Here is a 24,397-nt window from a genome sequence, read left to right on the forward strand (position 1 = left end):
ACCGACGTCAAAATCAAGCATCGTGAACAGAGTGTGTATTAACTACTACAAACACTTCTCTTTTCTGACATGCCAGATACTCAGGATTACAGCACATATTCAGAATTATCTCCTGCATTTCTCCTTTTTCCAGTGCCTTCAGATCTATCTCCCACCAGATCAATCAAGAAATACAGGTGTATTCCTTTTTTGTTTTCACTAAAATATCAACTCAAAAGGTACCCAAGTTATATCATTATTCTGACACTATTATTTCTTCAGGGAAAGTTTCACATGTGCAGCTCATTCTCCTAAAAAGCTGTTGCAAACAAATGTTCTTCTTTCCTATCATGTTCAAGCAGAAAACAAAAATACAACCAAGATAGCGTGAAAGGTCTTTTTGTAAGGAGACTTCTTGGAGAGGGTTGCTTTTTTTTTTAATCCCTCAGTGGGTCTAGCAAAAGGTGTAAAATGCTCCCTAATAGATCATTTCTAGAATGAGGTCAAAAGTCTTCCAGCGTAAGAGCTGAATGCTTTTATTATTCCTGGTAGAGTCACAATAAAAATGGAAAAAAAAGGATGAGAAAGTCCCTTCCTAGAAAAATCTTCGCAGCTAGAAAATGCAAAGCTGTTAGCACAGGATACAGTTGTCTGGAGAGGAGAAAAGAGGGGATAATTCCTGCTTCATCTTACTCACTCGGCTGTAAAACTACCAAACCTTACGTTTTCCAAATTTACTTCTACTATCGATAGGAACTGCCTATATTTTTGCACACACTGAAGAGAACCTTTGTTAGCACTTCCTCAGCTTTTGCAGTCAAGCTAAAGGCGGCAGAGATGTAACAAGTATTAGTTTTCTTTGCACTTTCTAGTAAAATCTTTTAAAAAATATATTTACCTAATACAGTCAATATTTTATTCAAATGAAACCTGATTATTTCAGTTTTTCAAGCTTTTAGGAATGATTTTTTAGAAAATAAGCTGCGAGTAGAAGGAACAAAGCGAGGCAGGAAAAGCAAAAATGCTGGTCCTTTGGCAAAGTAGCAGAAATTGAAAAGCAAAACGCTAAGTCACAGCTATTGGGGTACCTTCTCAGCAGCTGCAGCTGTACCACACGTGTGCTCCCCTCTCTATCCCTCGGCCAGGTCTCAGCCTCACACAACTCTCCGTACATCTCCCTGCCTGCGGGCCATGCAGACGGTATGCGATTTCCCAGCAGTAAGTGCAGCAGCAAGGCACGTTCTGTAGCATGGAATGAACTTCAGGTGTCTGCTGAGAAAGCTCCACACATCTTACCACAGCAGTCTCAAAGACTGAACAAACAACTAGAAATTATTCCTCAGATTTGATCCTAACAAAGAGCTGATACATAATCAGAAGGGCTGCTGATTCAACTTGCAAGTTAATTTTATCTTTGAAATAGTTCATCTACAGAAGGAGACCTTCTGCCATGAACACTCAGGGTGAGAAGTCGTCCTGATGGCTGCTTTCTTATCATATCTCCTAACAAAATTCCGCTGGGTTGTTGCAAATGAATCATACCTTTTGCAAGGTGGCATTATTTAGTGTTTGACTATTACTTTACTTATTCAACTTGCAAAATATATTCTAAGTAAAACTCTCTAGAAAGAAAACTATTTATTATCTTTTCTTTCTTACGATACATCTCAAGCATTGAAACTCTTCAAATATGACAGGTCACATACTACCAAGTGCTTCCAGTCCACGCAAAAAAACCCTGCATCTATCAAGAGCTCCTGGAGTGGGTTGGTCGTTTTCTTTACATTGCGACTCATCAGCAAAAGTGGACTCACAATAGTAATCTGCTGCTTTGGTTTTACAGCCCTTTCCACTCTTCATCTCAGCTATGTTCTGTGCCTTGAGTTATTCAGCTCTTATCTTTGCAAGGTGTGAGAAGACACAGGAACACCACAGTTTGGTTGGAAGCACACCTCTTCTTCGTCCCAGGGACACGGGAGCTGTCCTGAAGACAACACACAGATCCTCTGCCAGCGTGCAGCCGTGATTCGCTTCGTCAGGAGCAGCCCAGGGTGGACAGGTTTGTTTAGGTTAACGCTACCGTCACTGGTTACTAAGAACACCTTCGGTCATAAACTAATTTGACAGGAAGAAATCATTAACATTCTTGTCTTTGTGCCACCCTGGGTCTGTAAAGCAGACACATGCAATTTGTTAAGACTGTCTCCCAAAGAGTATTTAAGTCAAAGCTATTCTATAAATGCACCCTTCAGCACAGTTTTCACTAATTTTCTTCACAATAGCACATCACAAATATCAGTGACTTGTAACAACACACCTCCTTTTCGGATGCAATGACATCAGAACACCAACCTTTGCAAATGAACGTCAGCATGAAAGCATTGCTGAAGAGCACAGTGAAGAATCCCTCTTGACATGCATGTCCCACCTGAACGCAGACAGCAATAACAGAGCTCAGGACATGCTATCAACCAGAGCACCCTGTCTCGCCACTGAGCTGTGAAAACCAGAAAGGTATCTCCCCACATGGAAAGACACGAAATCAGAACGAGATGGGTATCCTGGAAAGCAAAGAGAGGCCAAAGAGGCACTGGAATTGCCTTGGGAGAAGTGGGATTGAATTACTCTGCCACTGGTTGGTGGTGGATGGAGTTCAGGCTGAAGAAGAGGAGACAAGAGCTGCTTGCCTTTAAAGGACATTTGGAGATGATGATAGGTAGTGACACTGCTAGAAAAACTCCAGCAATGGCTTTTTGGGTTGTTCCCTCTCCCCCCCTCCCCCCGCCTTAGCTCTTTTCAAGAATAAGACTTTTTAACTTGCATTTTGAGGTTGGCTGGAAAGCAGGCTCCTTTGGTTACGGGGAATAAGTTACTAGGGCTGGTAGGTCAGAGCTGCTAATAAGCAATCAGCTGTAGGAACCTCCTCAATGACAGCGCAGCTCAGAAGGCTGTACTCACACACCGAACAGAGAGTGAAAGTCTACTGGACTGGTTTGGATAACCTCTAAAACATTCAGATGCTCTTCCAAGTCCCCTTGGCTTCAAAACCAGTTTGGCAAACTCTCCCGAGCAGTCTGATTTGTATTTTTTTTTTCTTTGGCAAGTTTTCCAACACTTCCTGTTTTTGGCTGGGATGGCAATACCACAAGAATGGTCTTCCTCACGTATTCCAGAAGTTTCGCTTCCAGTCCCACCTCAAGCTAGGGTGTGCCGAAGCATGCGGAAAAGACAAAATATGAAACACTGCCTGATCGCAGAGTAGTCTGGATTTCCTCACTGTATGTACTGGCTGGAGGGCTGGGTCACGATAGAGAACAGCGAACCTGCCTCTCAGAACCAACTGCTCTGTAACCATCAATTCAAACAAGCAAATCATACAGCTTTACATTTTTTTGTGTTCTCATAGATAAGCTTTCTGAGACTCATTGAAAGCAACAGAACTGGGTTGTCTTTATTGGTTTGGTCAGATTTTTATCCCTAAAGGTCCTTATTTTCCCCCTTTTCTTCCCTTCAGTCCCATTACGACACCCAAGATACAGACATGTTCTGCACAAGTTCAGTAGGATTTGCTTTACTGCCCAGAACCCACAGAATTTAACAGAGTCATTAACAAATCCCTGACAGTTCTGTATTCCCTTTAATGAGCTCATACTGCTTCGATTTAGGGATCAACGCTGGACACCCAGGTTTCAAATCTTGTATCAAACACTGCAAGCAGCATTCCATTCACAAACAGAGCAAACTGAACTGTTACATATGGATGCTCCCAGTCTGTCCTGCTCTGCGCAAGATGGGGGCGAAGAGCTGGGAAGCGGCAGCTGAGCCTGTCAGGCGGTGGGATAACGGCTCTGCCAAGGCTGGGATGGTACTAGCGACCGTGGTCTTGGTAAGGTCCTGCGTACTGCAGCCATCACACAACTGGCAGGAATTGCTCTACAGCTAACAGATGCATCGCATTTATCTGAAGAAACTAAATCTTGTATTTTTCCATCATTTTATTGACATTAGAGTAACTACACTGTCAGTTAGCGCAACAGATATCCTCCCACCATGGCTCCACTACAGAAGAACAGGCCAAAGCTCCGCTACTCTGTATAATCACTAACATTAACAGAGAGTCTGAGTGCCTCAGGGGTTCATTTCTGTGACAGCACAGCAGCGCAGAGCGCCTAGAGGTACCAACAGCAGCTCTCTGTCGCACCCAGGACCGCACCAAATGCACGGCACAGCTAGGTCCCCGGTTTCTGACACAAGGCAGTGCAAACCTAACGCTGCAGCAAGGCACGAAGGCAGAGCAACACGCTGACCAAAGCACTTCACTGAAGGGAGGGTGAACAAAAATTCCCAATACTTCTCCATTCAAATTAGCCTGTATTTTTTTTTTTTTGCTTTTTCAAAATTTTGATTCAAAAGTTTCTCACCATGGAATACAAATGTGTCAGAGGACTTCTGTTCATACAATAGACTAAAGTACTGGGTTTGTTCCTTTTTCGCATGTTTTTATTTTTATTTTTTCAAGTAGTGGAGATCATCATCTGCTATTCACTGATGCTGGCCATCTGTAATATGTTCTCATCATATTTATATTTATTCTTTGAATGCTAGAGCAAAGACATTCTTCCCACTAGCAAAAACCAGACCATGTGTTTCCTTCTCTTACTGCTTTCAGTAGTGTACAAGAACGTGTTAAAAAATAACTGCCATCGTTAGGGACTGCTATTACAGAAGCGATAATCAGTTCTTCAAATTCCTTCTTGATATTTTTCAAATCTGGAAAATCTGGCAAGTCCCAGAAACAGTTCTCAACACTTTGCAGGTTTCCTGACTGACCCCAACAGTTGTCTTCTCTTTCTGAATTGAACCTTAAAGGCATAATTCACGAGTAATAAAGATGATGCAAACTGATGAATTACTAAAGCAGCGCAAGCAAGTGAGCAGTACTTCTTTTACGGGGTAGTCCCATTGATCTCGGAGTAGTTAGGGAGTGAACATTTGGCATCACATTTACAAATATTTTATTTCTTCTTACTGCCTACCTTTGAATATAAAGCTAAGAGGTTAAGCAGGAATAAAATGCACGCTGTTCCGGATGCACAGGACAGCAGTCGTAACCAGCACTTCAACATGTGCCTTTAACTTTGAACACGTGTTTCAAACCCCCCCGATTTCTTTGGGACTGAACTACACGTTTAAGAGCTTTGCACAGCAGGGAACAGTTACGGGATTACACATCCATCTAGAGCTGGTGTATGCGCTCTGGTGCTTTAGGCACAGACAGCAGATAAAGATTCAGACAGCTCAAACAATCCAAGTGCTTAAGTTTTGTGTTCAGAAATATTTTCCATAGCACCTGGCATTACAGAGAGGATGTAGGTCTTAATCTGTTCTCATTTTTCCTCAACCATCTGTTGCTTCTTGGATTTACAACTTTTTAAACAGATCGACAAATTAAGGAAATTCCTGTCTAATTAACACAAAGGCTTTCAGCCTTGTCCGAGGCTTTTCACTCCTGTTAGCACAGGAAAGACATTCCCACTATCTAAATAAGCTCAGTTTTCCCAGCCGTTGATGTGTCCTCTGAGCACCCATTTTTGACCTCTAACTTAGAGGGGGGAGGTGGGGGGAAGACACTTGAAAAGTCAGGCTGAGCTTCTGTAAGAACACTAGTCATGCCATGGCAGAGTAGGCATGGTTTGCTGGGTTTAGTCTGTTGCGGGATTTTTTTGTTTGGGGTTTTGTGTTGTTTTTTGTTTTGCTGGTTTTGTTTTGTGGTTGCTTTTTTTTTTTGTGGTTGTTGGTTTTTTTTTAGTATAAAGCAATGCAGGATAGCATAAAAGACACAGGTGGACACTCAGCTGGCTCTAAAGCAAGAGCAGACCTGTACTTCTCAGACATTCAGCAAGTAAAAGACGATCTGTGCCTAAAGGTGAACACAGAGAGCGGAAAAGAAAACTACATCTCCATTACCTGCTGGTGTCATCCTCAGGAACAGACATCTCTCTTTGTAGGAACAATTCAGGGAATTTACTGTCCCAGTTACCTCCTGGAAGTCAATGCTGAGATGTCTTGGGCACATTACTTCAGGTTATGCTGGAACCATGCACAGCGATGAGCTTCCCTTGACCACTGCCATTGTAAAATGAGTTAAATCATGCGAACACACCAAGCTGAGGAAGCCATTTCATGAGGAACCGTGGGATCTCATGGTGACGACCACGGACGTGTGTTTCGCAGACACTGAGGAATTCCAAAAGCAGCGTGAAGGCTGTACTACATCCTCTGGCACACCCGGAATACACCAGCTCTGCTAGTCCACAGCATAGGGAGACAGTCTCTAATTAAAAGAAATGTAATTGCATACCAAGAAGCCTCCAACTCAAGCATGGCTAGCACAGAACTAGAGCAATTCTAACTTGCTTCAGAAGCTGGACTAGTCCCAAGATCAAGCAATCATAAAAACAGCTTTAAGTAACATTTGTTTCACCTCCCTAGTCTTGGTTCAAACACAGCTTGGCCAGAACAGAAAACCTGGGCCACGGGCTTCTTCCTAAGCAATGTCTGCCTGAGATCCAGGGGATGGAAAAGAATTTTTTTTGGCATTTTCTAGGCAATTCTGTATTCTGACAAATGCGAAAAAAGTAGTTAGCATGATAAGAAGGACATGTATCATAGAATCATAGAAACATAGAATGGTTTGGGTTGGAAGGGACCTTCAAAGGTCATCTAGTCCAACCCCCCTGCCAGGACAAGGGACATCTCCAACCAGATCAGGTTGCTCTGAGCTCCATCCAGCCTGGCCTGAAACGTTTCCAGGGATGGGGCATCCACCACCTCTCTGGGCAACCTGTTCCAGTGTTCTGCAACCCTCATTGTAAAAAATTTTGTATGTTTCAAAGTGAAAGCATGGACTTGAGTACTGTCATCGAAAACAGGAGCACTGGGCAACGGTGACATGAAAAGCAGAGATAGGACTGCATTACCTGTCCGGTAACTGTATAAAATCCTAGCAGTGTCATCACGGCCACGCCTCCAGAACAGTTACTGTTCTCACTAACATGCTCCAAACCCAGCAGCTCCTGGTGCGGTGGGCAGTAACGCAGCTGGCTCTGCTGGGCCCAGGATTCCACAACAGCTCACCTTGCAGTCACAAATGGGGATATGCATTTTTCTATTACAAAAACTCAGCGCCAGGATGAGGTGCTACGACATCTCCCCTCAACTTGAAAAATCCATTCTGAAAAAGCCTCTTTTACTTGAAATGAAAACGTAAGTGGGGCAAAAAAGTATTTTCTGCCCAACTGAGATATGCAGATCACACTATTAAGATGAACACCACAGCTTCTCTTTCAACACTTGCTATCTAGCCAGTGCTACTCCTCAGTCCCTTTTTCACCATGAGATCACATCCTCTGACACAGAACAGGGGCACGTGGAATGAAGTCCTCACGCTCACGGCTGCCCTTTTCCTGCAGTCACAGACAAGTGTTAGAAGAAAACATTTCCACAGAGCCTCAGTTGACTCGTACAAGTGACAATGAATAAATCAGGCTCTCAGTTTCCTCACAGTATTTCATTAGCAGGAATATTTGATTAAAAAACAGGAACATTGCAGAGTGTTCATGAAAAGGAAATGTTGCATTTGCAACAGTGTTTGTGTGACAAATTTGATTGAAAATTATGTTCTCATTAATTAAAAAAAAAAACAAAACAAACAAAAAAACCACAAACATGTTCAGTTATGCACTTTGAATAGCCAAAAGAAAAGCAGCTCTAAAGAACTGATAGACTAAAAATTATTACACAAGTCAGTGAGAGAATTTAAAGTTACACTCATCGGAAACAACTAAACTTTCCTAATGGATACAACAGAGAAAAAAGGTGGTTTCACTGGAGGAACAACACATATTGCACTGAAAAGCCCGATAGGTGCACGCCCAGGTGACGGTACCTGTGCTGCTCCTGCCCGGGTCCTGCACGCTCTGCCCGGTTACGCCAGGACAGCATCCAGCTACCTGCTGGAGACCCTGGCCAGAGTGAGATGACCCGGCACTGCTCAGTGTTTATTCCATTCGTAGTCCAAGATGAAGTGACTGCCCATGTTTTTAATGAAACTTGATGAAACAGGGAAAGAAATTTGAAATCTCCGTTATCCTCAAAAAAAGGTAAGAGATGTCATTTTTAATTGACTATATATAAAAATTAAAATACACAAATTTCCTTTGGACAGGTCTCCACCCAGATTTCTGCCTGTTTCTGTCAATTTTGGTCATCCCATGTTAAAAGAGAAAGACTAGAAAGCAAGCGTTGGAGGATCTGACATATATTAAAGGTATTTTAGTCAATGAATGGAGGAGTAGAGTATGAGAGATTTGCCTAAGCAACAAAAGGAAAATGTCATTTAAAGGAGGGGAGCCAAAGCTGTGCTACTTGAAAGTGCCATCAGCCTCGGAAGGGAGATTTAATACAGCAGACAGTGGGAGAGGACTCCTAGCAGAGACACAAATTACGAGCGTTGACAAGCAAGGTCAGCAAAGGGTAAGCGTTGTGCAAGAAACTACGTAAGGCTTCAAAAACCAACTGTCCACTGTGGTTTGCTCCTACTGGTGCAGGGATAGAAACAATTTTTCATTAATATTGAGAATGCTAGTTTACAAAAACAGTCCTGAATTTTGAAAGCATACTCAGAAGTCTTATTTTTGTTGATGCTGTGCTCTGAGTGGTTTTGGTCACCCGTGTGAGGAAACAGAACACAGAGCTGTCACTCAGTCTACTCACAAACAGCAGATTCATTCATATGTTGAAATTCATCGGGAAAAAAATTCAGTGTCTGTCAGAGTACTGTCAGCAGTACCTCATGGCACCTCACACAGCATGCTCTTGCTCTGAACGCTTTTGCCAATTAGCAAAAACAAACTAGCCAGACAACGATGGACATGCATCTCCCATCCGGGTACACTGCAACATGAAGATCGCAGCGCTGAACAATACGGGCTGGGTGCTTTCTAAAGCAAAGAACCAGGAGCCACGAGATCTTTGTCAGTGGAAGGGAGGCATGAAGGGATTTTGAATCCTGATGCTTCCCAATACCAAATGGATCACATAGCAGGTCTATTGTTATTTGTTATACAGATACAGAAGGATGAGATGGAGGTGACCCCAGGGCTGAGGAAGATACAGCACCGCAAAGGGCAGCCTGTTGTAGGACCCAGCTGAAACAGAAGCAATCGAGAGGAGTTCAGCACTGAAGGGAGAAGTCAACTACTGCACAAATCAGTGACGGTGGGCAGGAGCATCCCACTGGATACGCAGCAGTAAAGCACTCGTGTTGAACTTTGTGACTACTGTTAGAGTAGGCAGAACCTCTCCAATACTCATCCACAATTACTGATTAATTTTAAACACCTAAAATTGCCCTCTGTACTCTCATTTCTCCTGCTAGAATGGGACCCACAACCAGTGCAGAACGGCTGCTTAGCTTTTCTCTCGTTATGCCTTTCCTTGTGGCAAGTGAAGAACCACAAGCTGTTTTGCCATCAGCTGCTCTGTACCTACAAACGCTACACAGTAAAAGCAAGACGAATACTGGGCGCAGCTGGTGCGATGGTCTGGCATGGAGTCTCACCTTCATAAAACTCTGCTGCTCTGGAGTGCTGGAGCTGCTGCTGGCCGCCTGCTTATTGCACTTCGTTAGAGAGCCATACTAATCCACTGCTTAGGCTCACACACGCCCCCCATTTAGCCACCTGCTCTCCCAATCTTGTACTCAAAATGGGAAGACCGAGGAAAGCACATTACTTCTTGTACAGTTTTACTTACATAGCAATTTTTCCAGATTAATTTAAAGTAGACAAAATAACAAGTGCATTTAGAGATTAAGAAAAAAGAAACCCTCTTGAGCCAACAGCCCTGCAGGCTCAAGTTCTCCTGCTATCTGCTTATGATAAGATGAGATGCAAGGTGGCCTGTCCCCATCTCACAGTCCCATAAGCAGCAACAACACCAAGTCTCACAACACAGGCACCAAGTGCACATTTCAGTAAGACTGACAACCACATTCCTGAAGAGAAGAACAGCTCAATTGTTTTTATTTTTTTTCTATCTGAGCTTTTGCATTAATGACTTCCAGCGCAGGGTGTTTTCTGACACTACTGAACTGCAGAGTCGTGAGCAGTCACCTTGCCATTTACTTACTATGGAGAAAAAAAAAAAAGCAAAAAACCAAACCAAACCAAAAAAAAACCACAACACAAAACTGTTGAGCAGAAATCTCCCCAAAACCAATCAGCTTTTAACTGCAAATTACGTATCTGGAGAGTCATTGGTAAGAAATTAATGTAGTTATTGCTCCATTTTGCTTCAAGATTATCTGTTCAAGGACTCTGGCAAGCGCTGCTTCTATATAGAAGTACAATGTGTATCTGCTTTTTATGCTGTATCTTTATTTCAAGTCTCCCAATATCCTTCTAATTATACGAAGTTTCACTAAGTAGAGAGAAACTGTACGAAATACTAATTCCAGAAGATGTATTTGTAATAGCTGTAACTTCTTCATATCAAGCAGATGTTATTTTTAAAGTTTCCCTCCCTTTTGTCTCCTGTGGCTTCCACCACACACTCCGTTGGCTTTGACTAATAAAACAAGTACATTTTACCTTTTGCAAAATGCACACCCAGTATATTCTAGATCTTGAGCAATTAAGAGCAAACACACAGTTCTGAGCTATTACCGCTGCATCGTGTTTATGCTTTTTATTTTCGTCAGCAGTCACTGCATTGGTGGAGGTTTCCCAGCAGTAACAGGGTATTTCATAAACCTCTGGCAGGCTCCGTAAGGGATCCGAGTCTTTTACACAAGATAATGTAAGCTTTCTTTCTCCTTGCTTGGAGCAGGTCGTTTTGGGAAGCACCCAAACTCACTTCAAAATATTTCCTCCCTGAGCCAGAAGCTGCTTTTGAAGTCCCCTGCCCAAGCCGCAGGCGCTCGGGTGCCAGGATGCTCCGAGCGGTACCCAGCAGCCCATAACAGGAAGCGTGTCAGCACTATCTGCTCAAAACGGGGGTGGAGGAGAGACAAGGGAGTGGTGCAGGCACTCACTCAGTGGAAAATCATCTGACATGTCCTACGTCTAGGATCAGATCACGGATGGGTCAAATGACATCCATTCAACTCTCAAGATCAAATAAGGCTTTATTCTTTCAGATTTTTGGCCCCTGCATGCGAGAGCATGTTGTAATATCGTGATTTTTAAAGTGCAATATGCAGGAAATCATATTTGAAGGGTCTGGCATGTACGGTATTTTTACGAAGTTCACTTTTCCCTTTTGCTTTTCATCTGTTTTCTACATTTTTTTCAGCGTGCTTTTCCTTCTGATTTATTGTTTTATTATTCTATTTTTAAAATAAGAAATATTTTAACTTAAGAGCTTTTAATGCAATACACATGAAAATTAGCAACGGACAAACCTCAAGCTCTTTAGAGGTCTGATCTGGCTAGGAGAAGCATCCAGAAGTTCAGAGGCTTATCCAAAGCTAATCTGAAAATTTCCAAACCTCTTCGGTCTAGACAGAGGCATAGGAACCCACTGGCTCAGGACTCCCACCACTGACTGGGCTTGCCTCTCACTCAGCTGCTCCCACACTGAATATCCAGCACCAATTTTTAAAACATCCTTGCCGAAGAGCACACAAGATACACAAGCATATCCTTTTATCCAGGCAAAAAATGGGCTCTGGGGATGCTCTTCTACACAACAACAAATAGATGTTTGAGCCTTATTAGGAATGGTGAGACTTTTGAGTCACTCAAGGGCTTTGCTTAGCAGAAATGCTTTGCCAAATTTAAGCTCCACGTATAATTAAAACTCATCATCACTCTCACCTACCCTCATTATGCTCTGAAGGAAACATTTATGTCTTACACATTTACACATGCCGTATCTATTTCAAACACAGAGGAATGAACATCCTAGCAGTGCGTGCCACACATGTCAGCTGGGTAGATGCTGGCAGGTAACTTTTCCGTGACAATTTTATAAAAACCTTGGCTTATAAACCCTAGTGTCCCCTAGAACTCATGCCATCCAGTGTTTTGAGGAACTCTTGATTCTACAAAACCCACTTTGTCTCATCCTGAAATCTGATCTGATACAATCACACTGCCGAGGTTCCTTCTGCAAATTTTGCTGGTTCCTGACATTTTCTATGGAATATGGCAGCTCTACTTTGGCCAGTAGGACTAGATTTGTGGAAGTACAAATAACAATTTTATAGACATTGATCAGGCTTCTTCGAACTCCACTTTCCTCCTCAATTCCTCCAAAAAAAAAAAAAAAAAAGATTGTGTTCAAGTTTCAGTTGAATTTGACAAAAGTTCAGCTGGGTTAATAATTTGCTTGAAAGACACAACATTAACTCTTAACATAAGCTGGCAAGGAGAATGCAGAACAACAACTGGAAAACACTGACAGCAAATAAAATGGTGACTGGTAATGGCGAACACGAAGGCTACTTTAGCAGACACGCTGGATCGCAGAGACAGTCACCTTGACGTTTAGCACCTGAATACGTGCAGTGGGTCCCAGCTATGGAAGACGACTAAATCAGAAACAAACCTCCTAACAGATTCCAAAAAGATGTTCCTTCTTTTCCCTTGGGAAATGTGTTTCCATTCAAAGACATTACAAGACACACTCATTCCTCCTCTCTAACTACTTAAAAGTAAATGGAGTTGAAATAAGGCAGTGTTTGGCTTTTTAGCAGAGTTTAATCTAGAACTGATAGATTCCTTCACACAAAGGAGAATTTCTTGAGATTCTCAGCATGTTGAATGGAAAGCAGAGTGAAGAAAAACTCAATTAAGTTGATATTTTAACAGCGAAGCAGACAGGATGAAGGACAGGGACTGTTATTGGAGAAGAATGGCCTTTAGTGGATAAATTTATTATTATAGAGATCAACAAAACACAAGTGAAAGGCAACCGCAGGGACAGGTCTAAGAAGATTATTTCTGTAGTTAACGACGATGATCCTCATCAATAAAAGAGACGATATCTACAAACTCAGGAAGACACCAATTTGAAAATTTTTTCAAGGATCTGTGATCCTGGGGCAAACTGAGGACTGGTGAAGGCACCTTGATGGTAACAGATGATTGACGTGGTAGGGAGGTACCAAAGAAAAAACAAGAGGTAATGGAGTCTGTACTCAGGCCAAAACTCCTGTTTGTAATAGAAATTTTATAGTGAAACTTTCACATGGTGAAGCAGCCAGCCAGGAGGGTAAGGACGAGGAAGAACTTCACCTGCAACAGACACACACACACACCCACCCCCCAGATGACACAGCTCATAATTCAAATTCCACAATGATGATGAGGTTTTACTTAAGTACTGTGTACTGGGCAACACAACTACTTCAAAACCCACCGAGTTGATACCAATTGCTGTATTAATACACCTCAGTGTATTGTGTCTTGTCAGACAAGACAAAAAGCTCCAAGCCTTGCTCCACTGTAGTTCAGAGAAATGCTACATATTTGATCATATGATGGCCAAACATCACAAATTCACTTAAACAGATGATAAATAAGACTACTCCTGAATTTATGTCCACTCAAATTCAGAGCAAACTGACTGGTACAATAGATACATGAACCTTCTTTTGTTCATGAAAATATATAAATTAGAAGAGCAGAAGGGTAGAAGGCTGGAATCTCCATCGTTATGCTCATGTTGTCACCCATAAAGCACATTTCCTCCTTGCTCATGGCCAAATTCTGTTTATCAAAGGGATTTACTCAAGCTTTCCTGGGAAAAGAACTCAACCTCTAAAAGATTTTTGGTTGTATATAGGGAGCTTTACCCTAAGAATTTGGCATTCAATGCTAAAAAAAGGAGATCCTTATGCAGATTCAGATGGTTTTCCACAGGAAGATAAACAGATGCTAGAAATGGGAAAACTGACTCCAATTTTATATTGCTGCTGTTTTGCTCTAATTATAAAAAGAAAAAAAAGTCTACTAGACTTCATCTTTTGTTTTCTTCTCCTTCTCTCTTACAAGTCTTTTTCTGGCCATGACCTCTTACCAAACCTAGTCAGTATATTAGTTTTCCAAGACAGCTTCAGCACCAACATCAAGTCACGTTGTGAATTCTACAACACTGCTGGTTTATTCCCTCTACTGGGAGCTCTGACCTGCCTCTACCTGTCTAACTGTACTCTGTGGTATAACAAGGCAAGGTTTAGAAACTGCAAAGTTTTCCAGTCTCTCCATCTGCAGGTGGTGCCTGATGCCATGCAGAGAATAACAAGTGTGGCTGCAGAGTTCCCAGGATCGCATCGTGATTCATTCACACTCAGACATTCTGGAAGAGAAGCACTCGAGACTGGCCAGAAGCCGAGGGAATGACTATTCGCTGAGGCTTTTTTTTTTTTTAAAACAAAAATATTTTAAACATTTTTCACTTTTCCAAATATCAATTCAGCTTCCCCCCTCTTTTTTCTAAAGCTTTTCGTCTGAAGTGGATAATACCACTTATGTCTGACCCTGAAATTCCAAATGAAATGAATTATACACCCAGTGACACGAGCTTCCCAGAACAATAACTGCAAGAGCATTTGGCCTTCTTAACAAGAGACAATTTGGATGTCTAGGTACATCCCAGAGCGCGTTCGGTGGCAGCACATCAGAATTGCCTGCCACGGAGCAAAGCACCTGCTTAATCACATGCTCTCTCTCTTTTTTCAGAGCTCACTATTCAGAAATATCAGCCATGTGAACGAGAAGGTTTCTGCCCTGAATAGCAACAACCACCAGCACGTCCCTTGCAGCCAGACCAGCTGCAAGGCTGGTGGGCTGGAACCCAGATCGGAACTGCCAAACAGGGATCACGCTTCTCTGACAAAGGGCCCAGAAAAGTGCTCACGTCGGAAAACTGTTTGCTTCACTTGGGTCAGATGGATTTGCAGAAGACAATTTACAGGCACAAGGACAGGTATCAAAAGTAAATTCACTGTCAGTACATAAATACAACCCACAGATGTAGCCTGAGAAGGTAAAAGCTTTGAGTTTGTTTTAAACAAATTAAGGGAAAACATGCTGAGAAGCATTACCATTGTGAATTTTGCTTTATTTGTACTTGTTATTCACTGTTCATTTGCACAGCTGAAGGAGAAAGGCATTGCGGGTGAAAGGGAAGTGTCTATCTGTAGTCCTGAGAAGGTCGATGAAAGGAAATTCTCTGACCACTATAACTGACACAGCTTTGATGGACAGCATGTCAACATTTAACATTCACAGTTCATCCACTACGGCCGAAGCAGAGAGTGTTACCCTGCTTTCTTCACACCAACTGTTATCTCAACTTCCTTTTGCTAAGCCAGGTCTCTAACCCTCTCTTCCTACACGTCGCTCATAAAACATTCCTCTTGTCCCCAGAGTACATCAGATTAATTTGCTTCCCTCTTTTGGCTTCTTTATTTCACCTACATCCCATTCTCAGATCATGTTATTAAAATAAATGTAATTGAAATAAATTTCCACAGTGGCATTGAAACAAGACCAGGAATACAGGAAGGCATGGTACAAACCCCAGTGAAGGCTGGTAGAGCCTCTGGAGAGGAGACCACAGGCCCTGCTACCTTCTGTCTTCGACTCAGTTTTCTACTATCACACTATCAAGCAGAAATAATGATCATCTACAACAGGGAAGTATGATTTGAAACTTTATAGATATAAAAAAGACTATTATTACATTCATCATTACTCTATAAATTATTATTTCAACATGTTTACCAGCACAGAGCGAGGCAAGACTTCAGCGCATTAGGGAGCAATGCATTTGCGTAAGGCCACCCAGGCAATGACTTCAGGGCAGCGCTCATTGAGGAGCAATAATGAAAACAGACAGAAAGTGTAAATCAGGCACGTGGCAAACTGAAGGAGAACGCTTTGTATCTTTTTCTGAAACTCATTACAGTAAACAGTTACTGATTTGTCTGGGGCATCAGTCTCCTGACACAGGAAGCACTACTTACATATTTTGCTCCTACACCAGCAAATCTGAGTCTTGCTCTCCGGGTCCACAGTGTTTCACATACAGGGTTGGGGGGGGGCAGGGAGGGGTGGCATGGAAGGTGGGGGAAGAGATTGTTCTTGGGGAGAGTTGGGGGTTTTTTAGTGCATTTTTTAGTGGGACAGGACTTCTGTCCAGTCCGACCTTGCAAGATGCTTCCAGATGTCTCCTGCTCTAAGCACACCAGAGGCTCTGCCAACGTCCCTGGGATCAATCTGTGCTTAAGGCAAACAGCAGCACCACTCAAGTACTACTTAAACTAGGCCATGTGGTTAAGTTTCTGGCTTAATAGAGTCTCCCTGACCTTCTCCTTGGCGTAGCTTCTCTATCCCACTTTTTCCCCACTACTTATACCCAGAGCCTCAATTAATTTCAAGAATAATTGCAAGAAATCATGTCGCTAAGTTTACTCTCAGCAGTTGCACTACTGCAGTGAATGGCAGTGTTCTCACGAGTGAACTCAGCAGGATTTGATACTTCTAATTAATTATCTTTCTCAAACTGGAGATTTACCTTAGAAACTGAATTTAAAAATAGCACAACAAAGGGACCCTCACACACAAAAGGAACAGGCTTCCACTTTTTCACCATTTTGACCTAGACAACCACTGTGAGAGCCCTGAGTGATGATTACTGCAGGTTCCCAGGCACAGTTCAACTGCAAATCCTCCCAACAACAGCACAGAACTGACTTCTTTTAACAACTTTCACATAATCTACAAAACATTTTGCTCTCAGTCCAGCATCTGCAGCTCTCCTACATCCACTTGCTATTCACCTTGACTTTATTTATTTGTTTGCGTTGACAACAAAAATAGTTCAAGATGTTCAACGTTAATTGAGCGTTCAGTATTTCAAAGGCTGTGCCAGGCCACTGATCCATCCTCTAGCTTTCGCAGAGGAAATCCTCTGACATACAACACGAGAATCTCTCACCCTGGGGTCCTTCTCTGATGCAAATATTAAGGTGATACGTGCAGCAAGTAACTCCTTTAGAGTGGAACCACACCTTAAAATGCAGGATGATCACAGGACACATTTTTCTCCCTTGCTTCCACTTTGCTCCAGACACACAGTAAGCTTCTCCAGTCCTCAGTACCCGTCAGGCTACCGGCCTCGCAATGTCCGTCACTGAACCGCGTGTGAAACGTGGGTCTCCACTTCTAGCTCTTCCCTCATCCTATTTTTGAAATAACTGGTTTGTGAATGGCAATTCACACATGAAATTAAAATCAAGGTCCAGAACAACACTGGTACTTTCTCCGTATCCCATCTCACAGTTCCCTGGAGGCTAGGACAAGCTAACTCCCATGGCAGCACTGCTTACAGCTGTACCTCACCAGCAAGCCCACTCCTCAGCTACCACTCAAGCGAGATTCCTACTGAAACGGTCCTAACTGGCATCAGACAAAGCCTGCTAGTTTTACACAAGGCTGGTAGGAGTTTACGTGGATTTGGCAGTGGGGCCAAACATTTCACAAAGAATTCAGATTGACTCGAATGTGTAGCACACGTTAAAGCTCATTACTATTCAAGCAAGGCCACCCAATCCTGGGAGGATGGCAATGAAAAACAGGAGAACCCAGCTAAAAGTAAGGAATCTTCTCAAAGAACTACTCAGCTACAATATTCAACTTCAGTTAAGTGTCAAACATCTATTAACCTATTATTTTTTCACTTAATATTCCATGAAAAGTAAACTTTCCAACAATTTCCAGCAGCCCATCGTTTAACACCACAGGGACATGCAGTACGTTGTTGTTCCACTAGATGCCTCCATGTGTAACACAATTAGCCACAGAAGATGTTCGTGAAGACGATTAATGTGAGGCTGCTATATGGAAAACCATCTATGGAGCTTTAATAAACAATTCTTTTGTTTAACACCAGGAGCAAAAGCGCAAATCCAATGTCAAGCACGTGTTCCCAGCAGTGCCAGTGAGAGCTCTCCTGCAGCTGATACACTCCTAATCCTCCAGGAACAGATCAAGCATCTTGGAGAAGAGAAGGCTTCAGGGAGACCTTACAGCAGCCTTCCGGTACCTAAAGGGGGCTACAGGAAAGATGGAGTGGGATTCTTGACAAGGGCATGTAGCGATATGACAAGGGGTAATGGCTTTAAACTGGAAGAGGCCAGATTTAGATGAGATATCAGGAAGAAATTTTCACTGTGAGGGTGGGGAGGCACTGGCGCAGGCTGCCCAGAGAGGCTGTGGATGCCCCATCCCCGGCAGTGCTCCAGGCCAGGCTGGACGGGGCTCTGAGTGACCTGGTCTGGTGGAAGGGGTCCCTGCCCAGGGCAGGGGGGTTGGAACTGGATGATCTTTAAGGTCCTTTCCAACCCAAACCATTCTGATTCTAAGAAGGGGAGGTAAACTCAGCTACCCAGTGCCTTAAGGGTCTTTTAACTCATTTTAGAGAAGTCTCAGAGCTGAGGAAGGCTTCTTTCATTTTGCCACTGAATCCCTAGCTTTACACTGAAGTACAGCTTTTCAACCTGCAAATTCCTTGGTGAGGGTAAGCCTTAGCAGCTTTGTTTTAAACTGACAGCTTATCTATAAGCTAAGAACAGTTATATGGATGCCAACCTCATGAAGTTCAACCAGGCCAAGGGCAAGGTCCTCCACCTGGGTCATGGCAATCCCAGGCACAAATACAGGCTGGGCGGGGAATGGATGGAGAGCAGCCCTGAGGAGAAGGACTTGGGTGTGCTGGTGGACGAGAAGCTCAACATGAGCCGGCAATGCACCCTCGTGGCCCAGAAGGCCAACCGCATCCTGGGCTGCATCAAGAGAAGCGTGGCCAGCAGGTCGAGGGAGGTGATTCTGCCCCTCTGCTCTGGTGAGACCCCCCCTGCAGCACTGCGTCCAGTTCTGGAGCCCCCAACACAAGAAGGACACGGACCAGTTGGAGAAGGTCCAGAGGAGGCTACGAAGACAAGAGGGCTGGAGCACCTCTCTTATGAGGACAGGCTGAGAGAGCTGGGGCTGTTCAGCCTGGAGAAGAGGAAGCTCTGGGAAGACCTTAGAGCAGCCTTCCAGTGCCTAAAGGGGCCTACAGAAAAAACAGGAAGAGGCTGTTCAGTAGGGCCTGTTGTGACAGGATGAAGGGTAATGGTTTTAAAATAGAGGGGGCTAGATTTAGATTGGATATTAGGAAAAAATTTTTTACAATGTGAGTTGTAGAACACTGGAACAGGTTGCCCAGAGAGGTGGTGGAGGCCCCATCCCTGGAACCTTCCAGGCCAGGCTGGACAGGGCTCTGAGCAACCTGATCTAGTCGGGGATGTCCCTGCTCCTTGCAGGGGGGTTGGGCTGGGTGGGCTTTGAAGGTCCCTTCCAACCCTAACCATTCTATGATTCTACACTGATTACTACCAGGCCTCCTTGCTCCTGTCCCAAAGGGATAAGAGTATTGTTTGTGTATTGTTTAGGTATGATTTGATTTTAACAAAGAAAAATGTACCCCACAATCCACATCTTGCTGTTATGCTAGATTCAGCTGCCTGAAGTAGATCCATGTGGCAGGAGAACATGATGCAGTAGACTATTTCAAATGAAGGGTATAATGATTCAAAAAGCATCGTCATTAAGCACATTGGTGAAGCTATTCCGTTTCTGCTGTCTTCCATGGGACTAATCCATTAAGTTTCCTGGAAAACTGGACCAGGCTCCTGCAATGGTGTACCTGCTGCATAGCTTGATTTGTAACGGCACCTATATCAAAAATTTGGAAATACTGCCCATACACACTGCCTCAAAATTAACAAATTCCAGAAAAGAACTAAACAGCAGGATATGAGGTGTTTTGAAGAACAGAGAGCCTCAATTAACTGTTGTGGTCTTCGAGTTAAGGGACAGGTATTCAAATAATTTCAAGGCTCTGTATACTGAGGTCTTTTGAGAATGCACTGGCAAATACGTCGCAGTAAGAGCTGTAGGCTCCAAGAGAGAAAGCTGAATACTGACAAAGTTCCACCTTTCTTTTTTGCAGATCTCTAGGGCTGCACTTTTCAGATCAGAGTTTCAATTTCCACGCACAGTTCTAGGGCTTGTGCCTTCTCCTTGCTCTAGGAAGCGTTAAATGTTATTTCTTCCATATTCACTGCAAGAATATTAGAACTGCCAGAAAAGCCATTTGCCTAAAGAAAACCAATGAGATTAGATGAATTAACAACTATCATATATAAAATCATAACAGGTACAAAATACCTTCATACAATCTGTCCATTGTCTTTAAAAGCTAAACTGGTATCTGTATTGATTTATTCCAGATGGGGGGAAAAAGCCCCACAGTAATCTACATCTGGTAGAAGTATGTTCAACCAAGTATTAACGAGGAAGAGTTTTTGCTCTGACTAGTGTGCACAACGAAAGTGTAATTATAAGCGAGGAAGTATGGTACATCCAGAGAACATGTGTTTGATGCGTGATGAATTGTCTGTGACACTAATCCCTGCATAGAGCAATCAGACTATTGACTAATTATTGTAGTAGAATAGAAAATGAAACAAGGATAACCTATCTGGTAAAGTGAAATCATAGGCTTTTCACATAATCTTGCAATTTGCTACCTTCTCATATTCTCCTCACTGACTTGCCAAGACAAATCAGTTAAAAATCAACGGAACTGGAGTAGTGCGGCAGAGATCTGGTGTGTTCTTCCCAAATGTAAAATTCATCGGATCTTTGGGGGTTTTTTATATACACTGACTATTTAGAACTATGAAGTGGATTCTTTCCAAACTGGAACTCATTACTCCATGTCTGAAGTTTAATCCAGCTTCCCAGAAAGGTGCGGGCTAGAAGATTGTTCTCCATAAAGAAAAGACAGAAGGGTATCACAGTGTCATTTGTAAAGAAATCTGCAGGAAAGGGACACAAAATTTGAATTCTGGGAATGATTTTCAGAACAGACTTTAACCCATCCTTTCCTGCGATATTTTGGTATTTTAAGTTCAAATACTCTTTAATTTAGCATGCCTCTCAAACACTTCATAGCAGACCCTCAGCCCTCTGCCTTTTCTGCCCAAGCTGTTTGAAGGTATGATGTAATTCTGATCTGCGCCAGTCAATTCGTCATCATCTCCAGTCTTACATCACAGCTACCCACTTTGCTATTTTTCACAATCCCCTCAAATTATTTCAGGAAACTTCAAAAAATGCAATAACAATATTACAATAGCAAAATAACAATACATTTGGAGGAGTCTTTAAGGTACCCTCCCCACCAGGTGAAACACCTGTAATTATCATCAAAACTCATTTGGATATCCATAGTAATACAAGGGAAAGAACAAGTCTGCCTGCAAACTCTACCTCCCCGGTTTGACAGATCTGCCTGCACTGCTGCTACCAGCTGGACAGCTGATGCTCAATTTGATAGCGATCTGATCTCTACACGTTCACTACCAGTAGGCTTAGTTATTAACGTTTCCTAGCACATCATTCTGCTTGGCCAGAGAGTTCAGCAACCAAAATGACTCTTGCAACCTGCACCTTCCACGTATTTTATTTCCTGGATGAACCCACTTGGTTTTTAAGAAAACAAGAGGCAGGCTATTTCTGTAACTGTTATTTCAGTCGACAGTTTCTAATTTCCATAGCTATAGTAAACAACTATTGCACAATATTTCAAATATTTAATTTTATTTGCCTCAAACATGACAAATACAACTGAACAGGTCAGGTAATGCGTGAAAGAAAGTATCCTGGGTGTGTTTCCGCCCCTGATTTGCAGCACAATCTTGGCCACAGTGAAGTCACTCTGAGCACGGGCCCCAGAAGTTTATCTGAACTCTGCTGGAAATCAGGGACAGCTTCCGATGCTCACTCAATTTGGAAACTGGGCCATCCAGTGAAACACATGTGAAATAACTTAATAGATGCCCGCAGGAAAATTAATCAAAGCGAGTAGAAAATGTAAGCTTTCTATAAATAATGCTCTACATTTACAATAAGTCTTCTGGTAGCTTTCCATCTGAAGTAGCAATTAACAAGGTCATTATTAACACGGAAACAAAGAGAATAATAGAAGAAAATTTTTCACATGTGTTTGTTTTGTTTCAGCTGAAAGCAGCAGCTCAGTTCTATCCTGAGAGATGTTCCTGACAGACCTCCAAAGAAACACAACGGTAACAAGGATAAACACATTTCCTGTGAAAACTGGGCAACTCGCATCATCCATGTGCAAAAAATCTGGGTTTGCTTTTCTTAGCATCCTCTTCTGAAACGTGATACGGAGAGACAGCGATGACAAAAGGTGTGAGTGACAAAATGTCAGCGCGATGTCAGACTACACTGAGTCATTTAATAATCACACTGGTCCTCGAGCAGAGAAACCCGATCGAGGTTATGAGATTCACAGTACAGCAAAGTATACACTTTCAAGCAAGTCGACTGAGAAGAAAATACTGTTTTCTTCTGTTACCTCAGAACTACAGCCACGTTTCTCATATTGCAAAAAGCCACTCCTCATTGCCTGGTACTGTATGATACTAGGAGGAGGAATTCAAACCTGACTGCAATGTTAGGAACCACTCCTGGTTAGCGCTTACAGCTGGAAGAATCCCAAAGGACTTCACAGGCGTACTCTTAACAGTTAATTTTTCTAGATATAGGCTCAAGTCTAAAGTCATGTCTGGATCTGAGTACTGCACACCCCATAACTTGAAGCACTTGGATCCCAGGCTTGGGCTTCAGCCAGTTCCTGTTGATGGGCCACCACCACGCTGGGCTCAGTACAGATGCGTCCACACGCTGAGTACACATTGTGCAGGACAATCTACACTACATAACCCATCCTGCTGTGACACCACGTGTTTCAACAACTACTGCACTACTCCTCAGAGGCAAGTACATCTCAACAATTTTTTTGACAAGATTTCCTCCTATGATTGCCTTCCATAAATACCCCAAGGCACATGAAATATTTTCATCAAGATCCAGACTGCCAGGTTTAAAGCAAAACCACCACCAGCCCCAAACCCTGCAACACAAAGTCTCAATCATCTAAAGCAGGCAGCCAGCTGCCCTTGTTTCTAGAACACAAACTGTTTTTTTCTTCCTCAGAACCTCCATTTTGGAGATATCCACCTGATTTTCCTTGTGCTATCAACAGGGGCACACTCCCCGCACTCTCTGCTCCTTTGTCATGGGCTCTGCTCTCCACCCAAGACAAAGCGCTATCAATGCAGACCTGCTCTTGAAGGAAAGGCTCAAAATCCACATTTGTCCAATTTCAGCACCTGCCAGGCTAGAGATGCAGATAACTCAGGTGTCTGAGCCCTTAACTGAGCCATACAACTTGGACAACTGGATACGTACATAGCCTATGTGGGAGCAGAACTTCCTGCATTCACAAACTCTGAAGCCACACGCAGGAGCTTAGTGAAGGAAAGAGCATGTAAGAGGGTGTTTTTCACTGCAGAAAACTAAGAAAAAATAACTATTCTCCCCAAGATTGAGGAAAATAAAAAGAATAGAAGAATGGCTTTAAGATCTCTGCCATTTAGTTAGATTTCGGAAAATTTGGGGTTTTTTTCATGTTAAAGTGACCATTAGTAGCTGGCTACATACTTCTGGGGAGAAGCTCACCAACTCTCTCCCTCTCTGTCGAGCATCTGACATTTTCTGCTCTCTGTGTGCAGGGAAGTTTAAATCCACACCTATGGGGCCGAAAGCACCTTCTCGGTTGTCTAATGACCAGAACCAACAGAAAACAGACTTCCTGACCCACAAAAGATTAAGATGACAAAACAGTTTCTACCCTGCACATTGGTACATAAAAATTTTAAAAAGACAAAATACTTTGCTAAATAATAATCAGGAGAAAATTCATTTCAGATCATAAGAATAATTTCTCACTAATAATTTCAAATTACTTTAAATTGTATTGATTCTAAAATTTTCAAAACTACAATTCTGTTTTCTAAAATAACTTTGAAGTTGTCAAAATGGTCGATTGTGGAAATATCTGTAGCAGTACTAAAATATTTATAGAACCAGTTTTAAATGAAATGTTTTGTCAAAAGTTTTAATTTCATAAGCTGGACTTTTTTTTTTAATTAAACGTAAAATATTTTCTGAAAAGTTTCCAGCTCAAACATTAAGATATCTAAAAAGGTATATAATAAGAAAACTGACACAGGCCAAAAAGCTGAAACTCAAGATCTAGCCCACCTGGGGAGCAATTTTACCAAGAGCAGAGGAAATCACTAGCCTCCACGTAAGGTAGGAAGCCACCACAGCCCACAGAGCTCCCAGAAGCATGCCCAGCTCCTGACTGCTACAGATGAGCTTCGGCTTGATGGCCACTGCAGTGGAAGATGCTGTGGTCCCCACCA

Source organism: Chlamydotis macqueenii, chromosome 14 (genome assembly GCF_036417535.1).
Source record: "Chlamydotis macqueenii isolate bChlMac1 chromosome 14, bChlMac1.mat, whole genome shotgun sequence".
Classification (NCBI taxonomy): Eukaryota; Metazoa; Chordata; class Aves; order Otidiformes; family Otididae; genus Chlamydotis; species Chlamydotis macqueenii.